The following is a 22,858-nucleotide window of genomic DNA, read 5'->3' as shown; positions in this document are numbered from 1 at the left end:
TGCAGTGGAAGACGGTAAGCAGTGGGGTGCCGCAGGGCTCAGTACTGGGTCCCATGCTCTTGAATTTGTTCATTAATGATCTGGAGTTGGGAGTAAGCAGTGAAGTGGCCAAGTTTGCAGATGACACTAAATTGTTCAGGGTGGTGAGAACCAGAGAGGATTGTGAGGCACTCCAAAGGGATCTGTTGAGGCTGGGTGAGTGGGTGTCAACATGGCAGATGAGGTTCAATGTGGCCAAGTGCAAAGTAATGCACATTGGGACCAAGAATCCCAGCTACAAATACAAGTTGATGGGTTATGAACTGGCAGAGACTGACCAAGAGAGAGATCTTGGGGTCGTGGTAGATAACTCACTGAAAATGTCAAGACAGTGTTTGATTGCAATAAAAAAGGCCAACGCCATGCTGGGAATTATTAGGAAGGGAATTGAAAACAAATCAGCCAGTATCATAATGCCCCTGTATAAATCGATAGTGCGGTCTCATTTGGAGTACTGTGTGCTATTCTGGTCACCGCACCTCAAGAAGGATATTATAGCATTGGAAAAAGTGCAGAAAAGGGCAACTAGAATGATTAAAGGTTTGGAACACTTTCCCTATGAAGAAAGGTTAAAATGCTTGGGGCTTTTTAGCTTGGAGAAATGTCAACTGCATGGTGACATGATATAGATTTACAAGATTATGCATAGGATGGAGAAAGTAGAGAAAGAAGTCCTTTTCTTCCTTTCTCACAATACAAGAACTCGTGGGCATTCAATGAAATTGCTGAGCAGTCAGGTTAGAACAGATAAAAAAAAAGTACTTCTTCACCCAAAGGGTGATTAACATGTGGAATTCACTGCCACAGGAGGTGGTGGTGGTTTCAAGCATAGCTAGCTTCAAGAGGGGATTGGATAAAAAATATGGAGCAGAAGTCCATCAGTGGCTATTAGCCACAGTGTGTGTGTGTGTGTGTGTATAGATGTAGATATAGATAGATATAGTGAGAGAGAGATTTTGGCCACTGTCTGATACAAAATGTTGGACTGGATGGGACATTGGCCTGATCCAACATGGCTTCTCTTATGTTCTTATGTTCTTATTCCCACCACCATGCTTGACTGTAGGCAAGACACACTTCTCTTTGTACTCCTTACCTGGTTGCCGCCACATACACTTGACAGCATCTGAACCAAATAAGTTTTTCTTGGTCTCATCGGACCACAGGACATGGTTCCAGAAATCCATGTCCTTAGTCTGCTTGTCTGCAGCAAACTGTTTGCGGGCTTTCTTGTGCATCATCTTTAGAAGAGGCTTCCTTCTGGGACGACAGCCCTGCAGACCAATTTGAGGCAGTGTGCGGTGTATGGTTTGAGCACTTACAGACTGTCCCCCCCACCCCTTCAACCTCTGTAGCAATGCTGGCAGCACTCATACGTCTGTTTCCCAAATCCAACCTCTGGATATGATGCTGAGTATGGGCACTCACCTTCTTTGGTCGACCATGGCGAGGCCTGTTCTTAGTGGAACCTGTCCTGTTAAACCGCTGTATGGTCTTGGCCACCGTGCTGCAGCTCAGTTTCAGGGTTTTGGCAGTCTTATAGCCTAGGCCATCTTTATGTAGAGCAACAATTCATTTTTTCAGATTCTCAGAGAGTTCATTGCCATGAGGTGCCATGTGGAACTTCCAGTGACCAGTATGAGGGGGTGAGAGCGATAACCTGCTCTCCCTTCACACCTGATACCTTGTACCCCTAACGAGTCACATGACACCAGGGAGGGAAAACGGCTACTTGGGCCCCATTTGGACATTATCACTTAGGGGTGTACTCACTTTTTGTTGCTAGCAGTTTAGACATTAATGGCTGTGTGTTGCGGAATTTTGAGGGGACAGCACATTATCACTGTTATACAAACTGTAGACTCACTACTTTACATTGTAGCCAAGTGTCATTTCTTCATTGTTGTCACATGAAAAGATATACTTAAATATTTACAAAATGTGACGGGGTGTACTGATTTCTGTGACATACTGTAGAAGTTTGAAAATATACAATAGCATTTGAATTAATAATGTGACCTAACAAGATATTAAATCCTGAAAGACAACATGAAATTATTCAGTTTATGAAAAGTTTAGATTGCCTAGGTCACACCAAGAAAATTTTCTTTATCTCAGATGGATGGAGAGACATATATGTAATTCAGTGCAATGTAGAAACACATGAACGCCATACACAGAGAGAGAGAGACAGAGAGAACCTGTTTCCCCGTTAAGACAAGTAGTGCTTGAATGGCTGATCCCTTTTGGGTAGGATTAATCATAGGCTTCTGTTTCAAGTGCTCTAGCTACAGAGATAAAACACAGGGCAGGAACCTGGAAGGAAAGTGGATAACTGGATGGCAATTCACAAGTTTAAGTATATTTTCAGGGCTTTTGATGTTGTCAATCAAGATAATGAGAGTAGAATCAAAGAACCTGAATTTTTGACTTTATAGCATTCTGGCAGACCAAGAAGAATACTGCTACATTCAAGATGGCAAAATATTAACATAAATTTCTCTCTCTCCTGTTTCCAGCCCACAAAATTGATTTCTTAATGAAGCCAACAATACTGAATAATGGGTATTATCATAAGTCAGACATTTTGACTTTAAAAACTTTACTTAAGCTCTTATTTAACTCATTTCAGCAGATCCCACAGAACACCCAGTGTTTCTTCCTATTTGTGAGAGTTTGTAAGTTATCCCCAGGGCTTTTTTTTTTTTTTTGAGCAGGAACACAAAGCAATGCAGCTCTAGCTGGCTTCGTGTCGGGGTGTGTGGCCTAATATGCAAATGAGTTCCTATGTGTTAAATAATGGTGTCATCAGGGCGTGTGGCCTAATATGCAAAAATGTTACTGCTGGGCTTTTTCTACAAAAAGCCCTGGTTATCTCTGATGAAGTTGTTTTAATCATAACTCTGCTGCAAATGTAAATTTTCAGCACACAAGCTTACAAATGAGGATCACCTCATTTGAGGCCTGAGGGTTTAATAACTTACAGCAGTGAGTGAACAGACCATAGAGAATACTAGGAAGCTGGTATGATAACATCAAACTGTATAATGAACAGTACAATCATTCCAAGAACAACAGAAAACAGATAAGAGTGGAGCTTATCTTTGTCTTCAGAGAAAAATTATGAACCAAAGTAAAAGATGTGCTTGTGCTCTTTCCTCCTTGAAAAGAGGAGGGGAAAAGCAGTAATGTAACCTGAATAATTTAGAAAAGACAAATGAGATTTTTCTTCCAGAATAAATTTCCTTAACCCAGGAAAATACAGAAATGATTCAAGAAGATGCCGGAGAATTAAAATGGTGCAATTTTTCACTTCTACCTCTTGTTACTATGTGTCGGGAGCTGCCCTGAACTCACTTGCATAGTAGGGTGTGTTACAAATAGAATTAAATAAATAAATAAATGTGGCCACGGATATCAGTTGAGGCCATTTTCCCTTGCTGAAAGAGAGTGTGCCCCAATAATCCGCAAACTGGGAGAACTTTCAGAGAACAGTTGGTAGTCGGCAGATGCTAGGCTGTGCTCCAGGAAGTACCAGTTGTTTTAAAATCCAGCAGATAGCTTTGGGCAAGGATCAAAAGTGATGTTGCCATTACTCTGTCAACAGTAACACGCAGTCTAGTGAAGCTGGGGTCCCTGAAGTCAGAGAACTGGAAGGCAACGTGTGAAGGTGTGAGGAAACATTCAAATCACAGCAAGGCTAGTCTAAGGAGGACTTCTAGAGAGGAGGAGGGTAAAATAATCCCCCCTTTCTTGTCTGAAGCTAACTCTAAAGTGAATAGGATTATCAGAGTGGATGGGAGCATTTTGGATCTTTGCATAGTCCAGGCGGCAGTGTTTCCCACAAACAAATGTATACACAGGCAGGCACTGTGAATTGTGTGAGCTATATATATACCTATTCTTGTCTTAATGTACCTGCAAAATACACTGACCCAGGAAAACTCTCTAGTTTCTAACGGACTTCTGTGTTTTGTTTTTATATGATAATATATATAAATGGAAAAAGACTGTAATGACTTTTCTCATTTTGCTTCCCATAATGAATGTTTCTTGTGAATCTCCTGCTATAAAATCGCATTTATATTTTGACATGCTTTGGAGAAGGTTGTATTATTCTTCAGAATTTGGTTAAATTTGATTGAGAGCACCATTACAGGAAATCTTCCTCAAAAGAAAGTAGGGAAAGTTCATCTAATGATTGCTTTTTCATATCATATGCTTGTAGAAACTTGGGAAATGTGAAGCACCAGGGCTTTGTTTGTAGAACAAGCCCAGCAGGAACTAATTTGCATATTAGGCCACACCCCTGATATCACCATTGTTTTACATAGGGCTTATTGTAGAAAAAGCCCAGCAAGGACTACTTTGCATATTAAGCCACACCCCTGGCCCCAAGCCAGCTGGAACTGCATTCCTGCTAAAAAAAAAAGCCCTGTGAAGCGCATTCAGTAGATTGTCAGTGTTTAATTTACTGTACTAATGGTGGGGTGCTTCAACTATGACTAATCCACATGTATCAGAACTGTACCAGAAGTCTGGTGGTGTTAGGGTGGTGCTCTTCAAATAGTCTTTGGCCATAATTAAACATGGAATAAGAAATTATTTCTAGAGCACAAGTAGATATATAATACAAGAAGACAGTTCCAGGACTATATTTGGAATGTATTATCAAAATCTTCATATATCCATCGAAAAGGAGTTAAAACTATGATTTCATTAACTAGCAGTACAATCCTAAAAACCTTTTCTTTGGAATAATCCCCCTTGAATAGATGTGAGTAGGATTCTGAGTTGACTTTTAAAGGATTGCTCTCGGCATATCATATTCCCTTACCTACTAGGATCATATTCTCTGCTGCTGATGAAAATCAGCAGTGGGATCAATAAGGCATGGAAGAATTATACTGTTTTATAGCTGTAGGATATGAGTAACAAAATGAATTCATATTGTTTTATTTGAAAACTACTATGTTGGAAGATTGGGTTGAAGGACTTACCACAATTTTCAACTGTTTTGCCTTTGGGCAGGAAAGAAGTATTAGTCTAAAAGATTAATCATATCAGATGGCAGCAAATGCATGAGAATGAAATGGGCCAGTGCATTTTTCATGCACACCTGGACTGTGCCAATCATCTTAAGCAAGTGTATTAAGCAGGAGTTGACTAATGATCTCAAAGGTAAATACAAGCTCATTTGTAGTTTAACAGGAGGACGGTAATAAACCTCCTATAAATGATGCACATAAATACGATGTAATTTTGATATTTTGATTTTTTTTCTTTATATGTGGTCAGGGAAAATTAATTTTTAATGCAGTTTTTACTATAATATGAAGTAATGAAGTGGCACTAAAAACAGAACTGGAAATAGCTGCCTAATGAAAAGAAGGGTTAATTTTGTCAAATTGCCATTGAAGTTCACCTGTAATTAATAATTACAAACGCTTCTAGGTAATCAGGAACAAACAACATGTAGAATTATCCTGCCAAGCTGCAGAAACTGACGAAATGATTAAGATGTTCTTAAAATCAAGATTTCTTTTGTGTGAGTGAGAGAGATGAAAATTGATAGGGAGCTTTCACAGCAGACAGAAAGTCTAATTTGGTACACACATAGGTTGTATTGTAAAGAGAGGCCGTTATTCCAACCCAGCCACACAGGAAAGCAATGTTGGCATGTGGAAGTTTCCTCATCATTCAATTAAAGATTCTTCAGAATAAGGAAAGGTAATGTGAAGTGGCAGACATTAATATCAATGCTGAGGGACTTTCAATTTCCCATAGTCCTTGGAAAAGAAGGATTGACAGGGATGTATCCATGCTGCCAGGAAGTAAATGGTTCAGTGTACCAGTGTGTATACAAACATACGTATACACACACCTGCACAAAAATGCAGCATCTGCAGGCTCTACTTATTTATAATTCATAAAAATTGATTTTTTTTCACCAGAAGGTTTTTAAAAGAGTGTGTGTGTACAAACACAGGGCTTTTTTTGTAAAAAAAAAGCCCAGCAGAAACTCATTTGCTTATTAGGCCACAACCCTGGTGCCAAGCCAGTTGCAACTGTGTTTCTGCTCCCAAAAAGTCCTGCATATAAACAATGTCTATACTAGTCAAGCAGCTGAGAAGGATCTCCAGTGCTAAACTGGCAGCAGATAACATGACCTGACTGGGAAAGGGGGGAGAGCAAACAAGGGAAGCTTTTTTCTTGAAATAAAATAGTGATTGATCCAGCTTGATCAATTTGATTGATATTCGAACATTGTGGTTGAGTCCCTGGCATTAATGGGAAAATTCGTTAGTTGTGGTATAATGGGTTCCGGGTTATTCCTAGAATTACATACCAAGTCCGCTCTTGAGTCTGAGTTCCTGAATTTATAAAGCCATGGCTTTGTTTGTGATTGTGTATTTATTTTTTTAAAAAATACACAGGATTCATAAAACACTTTTCATGCAATTTGGTTTCATATATGGCTGCTCCATTTAGATGACTACATCCTGATGTCTTTGCATATTTGACTGGGAGCATTAATAAATGGTGAAGGTATAAAATATTTAAACCTAATGAAACATGGTAAATTGTTAAACTGATCCATACTGTACATGGATCAGTAGTCCATGTGTTTAATGACTGGCTATGCAGCTTACAGCCATCATAGCTAGAATCACTGTTCTATTTTCAGGGGACTGCACCATAAATGTGACACACTTAAAAAATAAGATTGCTAAAAATGGTCAGTGCATACAGGTATAATTTTGAAATAGAAATTAACTTGGGTTGCCAGATGAGCTGACCTTTGTACCTGTTTTTGTTTTTTTATAAAAACAAAATAATCAGTTATCTTTTTCTTGCTGATATGTCAGCATGATCTTGATAGTATCAAGAAAAACATAACATAAGAGAACATAAGAAAAGCCATGTTGGATCAGGCCAATGGCCGATCCAGTCCAACACTCTGTGTCAAACCGTGGCCAATTTTTTAATATATATATATATATATATATATATATATATATATATATATATATATATATATACACACACACACACACACACACACACACACACACACACAGACACACAGTGGCTAATAGCCACTGATGGACCTCTGCTCCATATTTTTATCTAAACCCCTCTTGAAGGTGGCCATGCTTGTGGCTGCCACCACCTCCTGTGGCAGTGAATTCCACATATTAATCACCCTTTGGGTGAAGACGTACTTCTTTTATCCGTTTTAACCTGTCTGCTCAGCAATTTCATTGAATGCCCACGAGTTCTTGTATTGTGAGAAAGGGAGAAAAGTACCTCTTTCTCAACTTTCTCCATCCCATGCATTATCTTGTAAACCTCTTTCATGTCATGAACATGAACATATGAACATATGAAGCTGCCTTATACTGAATCAGACCCTTGGTCCATCAAAGTCAGTATTGTCTTCTCAGACTGGCAGCGGCTCTCCAGGGTCTCAAGCTGAGGTTTTTCACACCTATCTGCCTGGACCCTTTTTAGTTGGAGATGCCAGGGATTGAACCTGGGACCTTCTGCTTTCCAAGCAGATGCTCTACCACTGAGCCACCGTCCCTCCCCACAGTTGACGTTTCTCCAAGCTAAAGAGTCGCAAGCGTTTCAACCTTTCTTCATAGGGAAAGTGTTCCAGCCCTTTAATCATTCTAGTTGCCCTTTTTTGGACTTTCTCCAATGCTATAATATCCTTTCTGAGGTGCGGCGACCAGAACTGCACACAATACTCCAAATGAGACCGCACCATCGATTTATAAAGGGGCATTATGATACTGGCTGATTTGTTTTCAATTCCCTTCCTAATAATTCCCAGCATGGCGTTGGCCTTTTTTATTGCAAACGCACACTGTCTTGACATTTTCAGTGAGTTATCTACCACGACCCCAAGATCTTTCTCTTGGTCTGTCTCTGCCAGTTCACACCCCATCAACTTGTATTTGTAGCTGGGATTCTTGGCCCCAATGTGCATTACTTTGTACTTGGACACAGTGAACTGCATCTGCCACGTTGACGCCCGCTCACCCAACCTCAACAGGTCCCTTTGGAGTTCCTCACAATCCTCTCTGGTTCTCACCACCCTGAACAATTTAGTGTCATCCGCAAACTTGGCCACTTCACTGCTCACTCCCAACTCTAAATCATTTATGAACAAGTTAAAGACCATGGGACCCAGTACCGAGCCCTGGGGCACCCCACTGCTTACCGTCCTCTATTGCGAAGACTGCCCATTTATACTCACTCTCTGCTTCCTATTACTCAGCCAGTTTTTGATCCACAAGAGGATCTGTCCTTTTACTCCATGACTCTCAAGCTTTCTAAGGAGCCTTTGATGAGGAACTTTATCAAAAGCTTTCAAGGTAAACAACATCTATCGGTCTCCTTTGTCCACATGTTTGTTCACCCCCTCAAAGAAATGTAACAGGTTAGTGAGGCAAGATCTTCCCTTACAGAACCCATGCAGAGTCTTCCTCAATAACCCGTGTTCATCAATGTGCCTGCTCATTCTGTCCTTGATAATGGTTTCTACCAACTTTCCCGGTATTGAAGTCAGACTGACTCTCCTGTAATTTCCCAGATCTCCTCTGGAACCCTTTTTAAAGATGGGGGTGACATTTGCTACCTTCCAGTCCTCAGGAATGGAGGCAGATTTCAATGAAAGATTACAGATTTTTGTCAAAAGATCCACAAGTTCAACTTTGAGTTCTTTCAGAACTCTTGGATGTATGCCATCCGGACCGGGTGACTTATTAGTTTTTAATTTGTCTATCAGTTGTAGGACCTCCTCTTTTGTCACCTCAATCTGACTCAGGTCTTTCAACACCCCTTCCAAAATTAGTGGTTCTGGGGTGGGCAAAAAGTTCTCATCTTCCACAGTGAAGACGAAGGCAAAAAATGCATTCAGCTTCTCAGCCATTTCCCTATCCTCCTTCAGTAATCCTTTTACCCCATGGTCATCCAAGGGCCCCACTGCCTCCCTGGCTGGTTTCCTACTTCTAATATATTTGAAGAAATTTTTATAGTTGGTCTTTATGTTTTTTTCAATATGCTCCTCATAGTCCTTTTTTGCCTGCCTGATCACAGTCTTGCAGTTGATTTGCCACAGCCTGTGTTCCCTTTTACTAATCTCACTTGGACTGGTTTTCCACCGCTTAAAGGAGTCCTTCTTACCTTTTACAGCTTCCATTACTTTGTTTGTTAACCATGCAGGCCTTTTCTTATGCCTGTTTGTGCCTTTCCTAACTTGTGGTATGTATTTTATCTGAGCTTCTAGGATTATAGTTTTAAATAGTCTCTAAGCTTCCCCAAGGGTTTTGACTATATTTACCTTTCCTTTCAGTTTCCTACTCACATGCCTCCTCATCTCAGAGAATTTACCCCTTTTATAGTTAAACGTGGTTGTGGCGGTCTTTTTGGGCAACTCCCTATTTATACAAATGGTGAAATCAATAACATTATGGTCACTGCTCCCAAGCGGCGCAATCACTTTTACATCTCTCAGTCTTGGGCATTACTTAGGACCAAATCCAGGATCGCCCCACCCCTGGTAGGTTCTGAGACCATCTGCTCCATAGCACAGTCATTGAGAGCATCAAGAAACTCAATCTCTTTCTCTTGACCAGAACATATATTGACCCATTCAATCTCCGGGTAGTTAAAATCACCTATTACGACACAGTTTTTACGTTTAGCCGCTATCTTTAAGCCTTCCATCATATTATAATCGTCCTCTCTCTTTTGATTTGGTGGGCGATAACAAACTCCCATAGTTAAATTTCCTTTTGGGCCCTCTATTTCAACCCAAAGCATTTCTAAAAGGGAATCTAATTCTCTGACCTCAGTCTTACTGGATTGTATATCCTCTCTGACACAGAGCCACCCCACCTCCAACCTTTCCCTCCCTATCCTTCCGATATAACTTATATCCAGGAATCACCGTGTCCCACTGATTCTCCTCATTCTACCAAGTTTCTGAAATTCCCACAATGTCTATGTTTTCTCCCAACACTAAGCATTCCATTTCACCAATTTTACTTCGAACACTTCTAGTATTTGCATACAAACATCTATAATTTCCCAGGCAAGTTAGGCCCGCAACCTTCGTCCTGACGCCTCGAGACTCTGGCAGACAGTCCATACTGCTTGTCACCATCAGAATGGACAACTCTGATCCGTTACCTGGTAGAAAAATAGCAGCCAACCCTTCATCTCTTTGAGACGAGTCCTCCCGAACCAGAGACATTTCATCTCCTGTCGGCTTTCCCCCAAGATTTAGTTTAAAACTGCTCTGCCACCTTTTTGATTTTAAGTGCCAGCAGCAAGTGGAGACAGTCTTTTTTGTACCGCTCCTGCTTGTTCCAGAAAGCATCCCAGTGCCTAACAGAGTTAAACCCTTCCTCCTTACACCATCGTCTCATCCACACGTTGAGACTTCTAATTTGTGCCTGTCTCTCCTGCCCTTCACGTGGAACAGGTAGGACTTCTGAGAAGGCTACCTTGGAGGTCCTGGCCTTAAGTCACCCGCCTAGCAGCCTAAATTTTTCCTCCAGAACCTCACGACTGCATTTCCCCACATCGTTGGTGCCAACATGCACCACGACCACAGGCTCCTCCACAGCACTGTCTGTCAGCCTATCTACTACACACGTAATGTCCACTACCTTCGCACCAGGTAGGCAAGTCACCATACGGTCAGTACGCGGTTTCGCCACCCAGCTGTCTACTTGCCTAGGGATTGAATCACCAACTACCAACCCCCCCCCCCTCTCCCCCTGCCCAGGGATGGTTCCTTGGCGCAAAAAGATTCCCGCTCACCAACCGAAGAAGAGGTCCCTTCTGAGGGCGCATTCCCCTTATCCTCAGCACGGTGCCCTGTTCCCTCTCGACCCTCACGCTCTCTGGCAGCAACGGGGCTGCTATGTTCAGAGCGGGGCTCATCTAATATGCCCCCGAGAGTCTTCCCCAAGTGCTTAACTGACCGTCTCTGCTTCCCCAGGGCAGTCACCTTGGCCTCAATGGTACGAACTCATTTCCTGAGGACCAGGAGCTCCTTGCATCGAGCACACACCCAGGACTTCTGTCCTTTGGGCAGATAGTCGTACATGTGACACTCAGTGCAAAACACTGGAAAGCCCCCACCCCACTGTTGGCATTCGATCTTCATTATATATATATATATATATATATATATATATATATATATATATATAAAAATATACAGTCCTCTTTAAATGCTGTTTGTTTAAGTGGCTCCCCTTCTAGAGGGTCAACTTACCTTATTGGGAGAACAAGGAAATCAGTGATTTGGGTTCCTGGTCTTTAGAGAGCCCCTAGGCGAAGAGCCACAGGCGAAGAGCCCTTTAGCTCTCGCCCTTCGGCTCGCGCCTTTGGCAAGGTGCAGCTTAAAATGCAAAGAGGGTGGAGCAGAGGCACTCCGAAGCAATCAGCAGCAATCACTCTCAATCTCTTTCACCTTTAGTCCACTCAACGAAACAAAGAGCAGTTCCCCAGCTATCACAACTCAGAAATTTAGGTAGTCCCACAAACCTCAGAATGAAGTCTTTAAAAACTCAAATTCTCAGCACCTTCTCCAGCTGTCTCAGCTATGAGAGCTGCTGTGCTCTGTTCCGCTTCTCTCAGACCTCTGTGAGATGTCATATAATGTAACAAGTCATATAATAGTTAGGAAACTTTTCTTTGGACCTAAAGGAAATTCATTAATACTCTCTGCATGTGGCCCCTTCATGTTAGGATTGCTGCCTGTTGTTACTAGCAGTAATCAGAAAGAATATAATATCTTGGATATAAACAAGGGGCATTTACATATACCTTCATATTTTTCAGTGCATTTTTTAGGATAACTATTTTTTTCTTTTTCCTGGCAATTTCCATTCATACTGCACCTTGTTATTTGTATGCTAGAAATGTTTTTTTTTTTTTTTTGACATGGCACTTCTACAGGATTGGAATAGAATTTAGGTAGTATATGCTAAATGAAAAGTTAATCACCAGTTAGTCCTACAGATACTTACTCGGAGTAAGGCTCATTGAACACTGTAAAACTTGCTTCTGAGCAAAGACACAAAAGATTACACAGTCAGTGTCTGAATAACGTGGCAGCCCTCAGATGGAAAACCTTCTCTTTAACTGAAATAAATTTATTTGCTGTGGAAAAGCATTGTTGAGGCAGGAGGTTCTTTGCAGATGTTGGGATTTTTGGGGTGAAATAATGTGGTGTCGCTGCCAGTGGTTTCATGGACAATGTTCTGGTTTTCTGAATAAACTGAAGTCAATATGGAATTTTTTTAAAAAAATGAGGTTGGGTTTCACCCCCCTTCCTTTTGTTTTGTTCTTTTCCTGTTACTATAATACAAAAGGTGAAGGGGTAAATATTTGACTCCTTGGGGTTTATGACTGGAACAGTAATTTGATTTTGAACATAAATTGGCCAAGCAATGTTATAAGCCCAGATATTGTGACTGGAATGGAAATCTGAGCTCAGGGTGCTAAAGGTTATTTCTCTACAGGAACCCTGAGAAAAGAGAACAAAGCGAATTCTCTTCAAAGTCATATTTTCATACAGGATCCCAGAATTCTATGACTTTTGTCTCCTATAAATATGGAAAGAGAACAATCCACAATACATTGTACAATATCTATACACCATTAACATTAGCAGACTGCTGCATATCGAAGCGATCACCAGCATAAGAAGCCATTAACCAAGACCAGCAGTTCAAGGTCTAGTAGCAAAAGATCATAAGATATTCAGAAATTAAAGGACTGTCTCCCAATGAAATATAGTTATGGAGGGCTTACTGAATTTGATGTTGCTTACTGAGCAGGCCTTCTCTTTTTTGTGACCATCCAATGTTCTTCAGGTGATAAAGGTACACAGTGAAGGGACTCCAATGATGATCATATGGGAGAATATTTATGTATTTATTTAAATTTTTTATAAACCTGCTTTTTCCCAGGCATCCCAGGACTGAAAGCAGGTAACACCAATATAGAAGCAATTTGATAAAACAGTAACATTAGAATAACAGATAAAAAGATTTTAAAAACCTTATAGCCAAGTGGGTAGGAGCTCCCTGACATCTTCCAGAAGGCTGTTCCAGAGGCATTGGGCAGTCATTAACAAATTCCGATCCTGGACAGTTTCAGTCCTTGCTGGAAAGAATGGAGCTGCTACATGGGAGCATAACAAGGAGAAGGAAGTGTGCAGGCCCCTGGCCATGAAGGGCTTTGAAAGCTCAGCGCACCAACGTTTTGAATTGGACATGAAAACTAATTGGATCCATTCCCGTCTGGCTTTCAACCAGGTCACGGGACGGAGACGGTTCTGGTCACCCTCATGGATAACCTCATGCGACATTTGGATTAAAGCGGCTCAGCACTGCTGTTGCTATTAGATCTGTCAGCTTCATTTGATATGGTTGACCATCAGCTACTGTCTAGCCACCTCACCGACACAGGGATCCAGGGGTCAGCTTTGCAATGAATGGCCACTTTTTTCCAAGGTCGGGGACAAAGAGTGGTCATAGGGGAAGAATCATCCCGAAGGCACCCACTTATATGTGGTGTGCCACAGGGTGTAGTTCTATCCCCAGATTGTCAGGAGGTATGGGCTGGGATGTCACCAATATGCAGATGACACCCAGCTCTATCTAATGATGGATGGCCAGTCCGATTGTGCCCTGAATAATCTAGACCTGACTCTCCAAGCCGTAGCATCTTGGCTCAGGCTTAGTTAGTTGAAGCTGAATCCGACGAAGACGGAGGTTCTCTGTCTGTGTTGGGGTGGCCCAGGAAGGGAGATCCCTTTACCAGTTCTTGATGGGGTGCCACTGATACTGGCCCCTAAGGTCAAGAGCTTGGGAGTTCTTCTTGAGTCCTCTGACAATGGAGGCTCAGGTTGCAGCTACTGCCAAATCTGCCTTTTTCCATCTATGGTGGGCTTGGGAGTTGGTCCCTTTCCTGGAACATGACGACCTAGCAATGGTGATCCATGCTGTGGTCACCTCAAGAATAGATCACTGTAATGCTTTCTACATGGGGCTACCCTTGACCCTGACTCGGAAATTGCAGCTATTGCAGAATGCAACAGTGCGGCTGTTATTGGGGCTCCCTCAATGGGAGCACATTCAGCCAGTGCTGAAAGAACTGCACTAGCTACCTATTGTGTTCCAAGTCTGTTTTAAGATGTTGGTATTGACCTTTAAAGCCCTATATGATCGAGGGCCTGTCCATCTTCAGGACCACCTTTCTCCACATGTTCTCCAGAGAGCACTTCATTCAGGGATGCAACATCTACTGACCATCCCCGAACAAAGGGAGGCCAGGCTGTACTCTACATGGTCCAGGTCCTTTTCAGTGGCAGCACCTGAAATATGGAATGTACTCTCGGAGGCCATAAGGGCCCTGTGGGACCTTTCTCAATTCTGCAGGGCCTGCAAAACCGAGTTATTTCGACAGGCCTTTGGCAACTAAACCGGGAGAGGACTACCACCCTACACTACTGAGAAATTGGAATCACTATGGGCTCACTCTTAGTAAAGGACGATCCTGCCTAGGTTGTTGCTTAACAACACCATAAAATGTTTTAACTGTATTTACTGTTTGAAGATTTGAACTGTTTAATTGCATTTATTCTTTGAAGTTTTGAACTGATTGTTAGCTGCCCTGAGTTCGCTTGCAGAGAGGGTGGAATATAAATTATAGGTAATAAATAATAATTGACAGCCTGTGGAAGGACCTCTGAATAGGCATGACATGGTTATTTTCAGCTGACCCACAAAGACAAAGAAAGCCAATGATAATTTCTGTACTGAGGCCCCTATAGGTATTGGCAGTACTTCATTACTGCAATATAGATTGATTGCCATATGTGATGAATTCTTCTTTCATATATCGTGAAATGTTTGCCATCTTCTGGGTGTGGAGCAGATGTCACTGGGGATTGGTGGGGCAGAGGTTTGTTAATTTCCTGCATTGTGCAGGGGGTTGGACTAGATGGCTCTGGAAGTCCCTTCCAGCTTTATGATTCTATAGTGATAAGAATTCTGCACTTGCATAAATAATTGACTTATTCAGAGTTAATCCCTGGTTAAAATTGACTGGATAGATGGATCTGCTTGTAGTGCCAAGTCTCAATACTTGAACATATGACATAAGAACGAGTGAAAGCAATTCTGAGCTGGGGTAGTGTGCTTTCTTCTCATCACTGAGATGTTGTAGAGAATCTCTGTAAACTGAAAACAAGCAAACATAAAAGCTGCCTTTTTAAAAAAAGCATCTTTGTTTCATCTTTGTAAGGTGATACGAGCCCAGACTAATAGTGAGTTATTGAAAATAAATACAGTGGATTTTCATGAAGTATTACTACATGCAAAGTATACTTCAGATATGTACCTCTAGTGGGTTGTGCATATATTCTTCATTTTTTGTATGATATGAATTTGAAAAAGAACATTATTTTTGAATGAAATATCACTATATCAAGAATATATTATAATTAAACCTTGGTTCATGCTTTCACCAAGGGCCATTTTTTGAACCATGTAATCTGATCCTACACATATATCAATTGTAGTCTCTAGAAGCGATGCTATATTCTTGTTATTGCTTGGCTCTTAGGACCCAGCTCTCTCAAGCTATCTTTCTGTCTTCTTTTCTATAGTCTCTTTCTGACCCTATGTCTGATGAGAAGTTTTGTGTCACTTTTAATACCTTCTTTCTACCTTCTTTTTGACTTTATGTCTCCACCAATCAATCCTGTTCCCTTGCTTCCTTTTAGACAGCCTCACTAAGCTTCTCTAGCACTCCTGTCTTTTTTCTCTCTGATCTTAACTTTCTCAAATATCTCTCGTCAGTCTCTTTCCTCACTTCGCTTTATCCTCTGCCATTTTCATAAAGTCTCCTTATTTTCCACTCTTCTTCAGATTTTTCCCCACCCTCTTAGTACAAAGTCAATGCGTTACTAACATACCTGAAAGCATTCTTTTTTACACTACAGTGTCATTTCTTTGCAGCAATTTGCTGTTTTCCTTGCAAAAAATCATAATGCAACTGAGTGAAGAATTTATCACTGGTTTTAATTTACACCTGAAGTGAGACACCATCATAGGGACAGCTGTTGTTAATAACTTGCCATATCTTGCAAATTGTTTTCTTGCATCATAATCATTAGGAGTCGCTTAATGTTCAATTAATTTCTGCTTATGTGCTGTTTATATTAATATTCTTGTGCATTGGTCATGTGATCAAAATCACTGAAGTTACAGTAATAATTTTATTATTGATTTTCAAGAGGTTTTTTAATTGTATATTTAGATTGTAACTTCAGGAAATCTTTGGACAGTAGAAATCATGATAGTGTGCTTCCTCACAATTGCTAGTTGCATCGTTTTCTTGGAAAGCAAAAGATGATTATCATGAAATGGGCAATGGTTATTTTCAGCCTGTTTTTATGCTCATCTGTCATTGTGATTAACTCTCCTTGCTCATTTACATTTCCTTATGCTAACATCTTCATTTTGATAAGAATTGATAAGCCCTGGCCTAATATATGACAGTCATAACAGTATTCTTATCCCTGGGCAAGGTACTAGACTTATCTCTGATGAATTGAAGAAGTAAGCTTTGACTCATGAGAGCTTTACTCTGGCAAATTTTTGTTAATCTCTGAGGTGCTAGTAAGCTTGAATTTTGTTTTGCTACTACAGATTACTGTGCTTCCCCAGAACTGTCTCTGACACAGTGGCATATCCCTGAACTCATTTAATTAGTTCAAACAGCTCTGATGGTGGAAGTCTTCTTCAAATGGAGCAAGACTTTTCCTGCCATAGCAAGACTTATTCCTTGGAACTAATGTATTGTCGAGTTAGGTTCCCCAACTGAGTGTATGCCATTGGGTCCACAGGCCAACCAGGTGTTTACCAAGGAGAAAATGAGTGTGATAATATACTCTTGATTTTATTATAATTTAGCATATTTCTATGCCAGCTCTTCAGAACAAAGCTGCCTGCAGTGCAATTTGTACACACTGCAGTTAAGCAGCTGAACTTAAATGTTCAAGTAGTTCCAAGTTACGTATGGGTTGTAGGTAGAGTGACCAACTCTGGGTTGGGAAATACCTGGAGATTTTGGGGTGGAGTCTGTGGAGGGTGGGGTTGGGGGAGGGGAGGGATCTTGGCAGGATATAATGCCTTCAGAATCTTCCTTCGGTCCCTTTCCAACCTTTCTCTAGGGAAACTGATCTTGTTATCCAGAGATCAATTTTAATAGCAGGAGATCCCTAGATGTCTCTGGAGGTTGGCAACCCTAGTTGTAGGACAGAGGTGGCCAAACTGTGGCTTAGGAGCCATATGCGGCTCTTTCACACATATTGTGTGGCTCTCAAAGCCCCCACAGCCCCATCAGCTGGCAGTTCAGAGGATGCATTTAAAGTTAAAGTTGCTGTCTTTGCACTGTTATTTTCATTTTCCTTCCTTCTTTCCTGTTGTGTGGCCCTCAAACATCTGACATTTATTCTATGTGGCTCTTACATTAAGTAAGTTTGGGCACCCCTGTTGTAGGCCATTGTCAAGCATCGATATGTCTCAATAATCAGTCTTTTGTTGTTGAATTAAAAGTTGCTTTATTGTAGAAACTGCATAGATTTATCAAGGACAGAATCCTTGGAAGTAATGACGTGCACAGACTCACATAGTTACTTTATAGGATTGCTTCAAAGGATAATATACAGATGCAATTTGAGTCACGAGTTCAAAGGTTACTACTACGTTCTTTTATGCTAAGGAATGCAAGGAATAGAAACATCTCCCTTTCTCACACTTCCTCTGCAAGTAGATAAGACTGTCTGTGTGAATCTGGGGGAGAGGCGTATCGCACTGTTACCAGCTAAGCTAACCTAAACATCCTTGGGCCAGATGGATTTATTATTGCTCTTAGGTTGTAAAGGGGGGGGGGCAGGAGAGCTTGGTGTCCTGTTTTTTGTCTGAGGAACTATAATGGCACTCAGAAATATGCATGCTTGACAGCCATATACAATTTTTCTCTTGTGAATTTCCATTCTTGAGTCAGTCCTTCTCACCAGTAGCACCTCCATTTTGTTGGGATTAAGCATCAGTTTATTAACTGTTATCTATCCCAAAAATGCATCCAGGCATTCAAGATTTCTGCAGCTTCCCTGGGATCTGCTAAGAGTAAGGTAAAGCTGGGTATCATCCACATATTAGTGACAACCAATCCCAAATTTCCAAATATGATGTAACATCAGAATAACATTTAACAATAAGATGAAATATTCATTTATAGATTGATTAGTCAGAATATTTGTTTGATGCTTTTCTCCCCAAAGGGACTCACAGCAGTTTACAATAGTAAGAAGACAGCGAAAATACAATACAAAAACATAGGTAAATATACAACAAGCAGAATAACCAAGTATCTCTTGAGCTACTCCTCAGTCCACAGGGACAGCTTGTCCAAGCCCATATGCCTCTGGCCATTCCCAGTTTGCATAGTTATGGATAGGACCAGGAAGAGCACACAAATCCACATCTAAATATGATGTTGGTGGCAGTAGAATTCTTCCCCATAAGAATATAAGAAAAGCCATGCTGGATCAGGCCAACGGCCCATCCAGTCCAACACTCTGTGTCACACATTGGCCAAAAAAACCAGGCACCATCAGGAGGTCCATCAGTGGAGCCAGGACACTGGAAGCCCTCCTACTGTGCCCCCCAAGCACCATGAATACAGAACATCACTCGCCCCAGACAGAGAGTTCCACCAATATGCTGTGGCTAATAGTCACTGATGGACCTCTGCTCCCTATGTTTATCCAATCCCCTCTTGAAGCTGTCTATGCTTTCAGCTACCACCACTTCCTGTGGCAGTGAATTCCATTTGTTAATCACCCTTTGGATGAAAAAGTACTTCCTTTTATCAGTTCTAACCCAACTGCTCAGCAATTTCATTGAATGTCCATGAGTTCTCATATTGTGAGAAAGGGAGAAAAGTACTTCTTTCTCTACCTTCTCTATCCCATGCATAATCTTGAAAACCTCTGCCTTCCATTGTCTTTTGTTGGCCTTGCCCAGGGTTATCAATTATATCAATTGCAATTTGAGTTCTGTTTGGTAGACAATTGTGTTTGAAATTACATCTTGCAGTGTTTTGACTTTTTGCTCTAAACACGTGAAATGATTTTAGACTTCAAGTGAATCCTTAGTATAGCAGAACTTGCATTGGTTTGAATAAGTGAAATTTCTTTTGGTCCGTGAATTTACATATTTTACATAATAATTCAAGACCTGAACAATGATGTCACCATGTGATTATCTTTCTTTTTCGATTTATGTGTGTTATAACTTAGTTTTTATATTATTGTATGTTTTGTGAAATCAAAGCAAGGTGGACCTATGAGAAGCTGAAATAGCTCTTGACGTAGTCCTTATCTCAGCAATCCAATCTTCAGTACATAGAAATATTAAGGGCAATCTTTTCAAAGCTGTTTTAAAAAAAAATCCATTTTAAGATGTTTTATGAAAGTGGTGCTATTAAAGCTTTCCTACTATTAGCATCAAAGCCCTACGATGTTAATTCCTAATAGGAAAGGGAAATCTTGTATGAAATAGGCATTCTTTGGGTACATTTGCCAAATCAGTTTAATATGATAGAAATTATTTCTCCTGTGATAAATGGCAACCATCACACAGTTACGTAATTCTGTGCATTTATTTCTTGTTTCATAAATCTGCTGCCACAGATCTCATTGTGCCATATAGTCTAATTTGCTTTGTTTTCATGTGCAACAGAATGGAATGGCAGCACTGATTCAGTTCGGTCTTTGTTATAGCCATAGGCCTTTCAGTAGCAGAGTAAAACAGATACTCATAAAATTACTACATAAAATGCTACTGGTTCAGACTCTAGGTGGAGATCCTATTTTTGAATGTTCTTCCACAATAATATCCCTGAATGCAGACAATTAGTACATCAGAAACAAAAGTCCTATCCAGTTCTTGCTATGTTTTTTTGTACTTGCAGGGGAATTTTTGCAGGGGAGCATTCAGAAATATAGTTTTCTACCCCATTTCCATCTCATTCACCTGCATGTACAAACCCTACCCCTTTCCTAAACATTAGCAGGCTGAACTTCATAACACTGAATTGTACACAACAGAAAAACTCTGTTAATGGGTTCACGCAACTACATATTGTTATAAGTTAAATATAATGAAATGTATTTTAAATATTTTCTTCAAGGAATATATTTAATTTAATCCTTTTATTAACTGATCTTCAACATGGCTTACATCTCAAAACAAATAACTCAATAAAGCAATCTAAAAACAAATTAAACCTAGAAGGATAGCAAAGAACAATCCAGCACCAGCTCGCTTCCCTGCACTCCACCGTCAACATTTACAGGTAAATGAAACAGCTATAACCCACCCCCTGAAAGATAAGTGTCAACAGGGGGAAGCATGCTATAACCTGGGCAAAAGACACCCTTCCCGGTCAACTTCTGCCTGAATTTTGAATGTGTTGAGAGGCATCTGGATAAGAATTTCTTGAAGTATATGTAGACATAGTCTTCCACTGTTTCAAAGCACTGCAGGTAAATGATCTCAATGTATCATCAACAACTTACAACCTCTATTGAATAGTGACATCTCTTTCAAAAGTACTGGAGGGTAAACCTTTTCGTGCACACAGACAGTGCCCTAATCTCAAACAACTCCTTACCCACAATACAACATCTCATCTGAGCATGGACACTGGTACCAGAGCTTGCAATAAATCCAACTTTGCTGCCACATACACCCAGACAACACAATCCCTGGACCTAACAGCATTAACTACACCATCTCAGGCTCATTCACTTGCTCATCTTCCAGCATTATATATGCCATTAAATGCCAACAATGCCCTTCAGTTCTCTACATAGGGCAAACAGGACAAATCCTCCGCCAAAGGATAAATGGACACAAATCTGACATCAGGAATTACAGGACTGAGAAACCTTTGGGGGAACACTTTAACCTTTGAAAGCATTCATTGGGTGACCTCAAAGTATTTTTTTTATTGCAAAGGAACTTCAAGAACAGAATGGAGAGAGAAATTGCTCAATTACAAATTATTATGAAACTTGGATCAAGCACCTCCCCAGGACTGAACAGGGATATTGGTTTTTTATCTCATTACAGATGCTAAACCCACCCTCAGAACTTCAAGACCAGAATGGAGAGGGGAATTGCTGAATTACAAACTATTATGAAACTTGGAACAAACACCTCCCCAGGACTGAACAGAGATGTTGTTTTGTTTTTTATCTCATTACATATGCTAAACCCACTTTCATCAAGTATGGCGATATATCCACAGTATTCCAATGTATTTCTCTTTTAGGATAGTGTATCAGAATAATGTTTTTGTATTGACATACTCAAACAAGGGATATTGGCTGTTTATCTCATTACATATATTAAACCCATCTTCCATTATATTTTAAAGTATTTTTTCCTAATGGCAAACTAGAATGATGTATATATTTATGTTACATGTTAAAAAGTAAATTAGTTGGACAGGAAATACTTCTGGGAAAGAAATGCCCTTTTTTTGACCCAGGTTTATTAGCAATTGAATAATTAACAGGCATTCTCACATTCTGACATGTTACTGTTTTATGGTTTCCCACGCTAATGCAACCCAGATCAAAGGTTTTCTGAATTTGTTAATTTTATTATTCTGCTATTGGATTTTAACTTTGTGCCACTTTGCATTCCAAACCCCACCAGCTATATGTGGTTCTGCTTACTGTACCTCATTCCTCGTTTGAAGAAGTGTGCATGCACACGTTCTGAATAAAACTAAGTTGGTCTTAAAGGTGCAATTGATTCCTATTTTGTTCTATTAACTCTAATTTGGTGTCTGTTATTTGACCAACTGAAAGACTTCATTGCTTCTCTGTCTCATTTTTTTTGGGGGGGGGGAGATGGGGACACAACATCTGATATCTTATTACATAAGATTCCTGTGCCAAATCATACTGTACTGAACAAGCAATCCCTGTTGTACTTGACTTAATAAAGGAATCAATTTGAAACTTGTTCTTTATACATGGCTGAGGTCTGTAATAGAGTACCAGACCTTGGGATATATGAAAATGATTTTAAAACACCTCAAACCAATTAAATCTAATTTCCAGTTTCAATTTGTGGCTTTTAGACTACCTGAACTTTTTGTAAAACTCTTTAAGATATAAGCATACTACCTGCTGGTACCATTTGTAACTGCTAATGCTTAATTCTTCTTTTATTCAAATTAAACACCTCCCAGTTATTCAAAAAAAGGAAAAAAACCACCCTGTAAATTATTTTTCCACTTCTTGCAGTTGTCATTCTAGTTAATTAGCTCTTGGCATGCCTGAGTGTCTAAAGAGATTGCAGGCATAATTTGTAATTGTTCACTGAAGAAGAGGCACTTAAAAGGTACATAATTGCTGGGGGATGTGCATTTTTTTAAAAAATTGCAACTTAGAGTTTAGGGATTTTTCTGTTTTATGAGCAGGAAATGGAAATACGTGTTTGTTTGAAATTCAAGAATAATAGTTAGGGTTGCTAATCCCCAGGTGGAGGCCCTCCCTCTTGTTTCAGGGTTATCAGAAAACAAGGTGGGGGGAGGGAAATGTCTGCTGGGCACTACATTATTCCCTCTGGAGACCGATTCCCATAGGGTATAATGGAGAATTGATTTGCGGGTATCTGGGCCTCTTGGGGGG

The 22,858-nt window shown here is 40.4% G+C and overlaps 1 protein-coding gene and 1 non-coding gene across 5 annotated transcripts in view; one reads left to right on the top strand and one right to left on the bottom strand.

Moving 5' to 3' along the window:
• Window positions 1-22,858, top strand: part of NKAIN3 (sodium/potassium transporting ATPase interacting 3) — a 470,064-nt gene that overhangs the window by 92,632 nt on the left and 354,574 nt on the right. The gene's annotated exons all lie outside the window — the stretch shown is intronic.
• On the bottom strand, window positions 7,556-7,622 carry TRNAS-GGA (transfer RNA serine (anticodon GGA)). Its single transcript has one exon. It is a non-coding gene; the product is annotated as a tRNA-Ser (tRNA).

Source organism: Heteronotia binoei, chromosome 7 (genome assembly GCF_032191835.1).
Source record: "Heteronotia binoei isolate CCM8104 ecotype False Entrance Well chromosome 7, APGP_CSIRO_Hbin_v1, whole genome shotgun sequence".
Lineage (NCBI taxonomy): Eukaryota > Metazoa > Chordata > Lepidosauria > Squamata > Gekkonidae > Heteronotia > Heteronotia binoei.
Note: the sequence above shows the minus strand (reverse complement) of the source record. Positions and strands in the feature narration are given on the sequence as shown.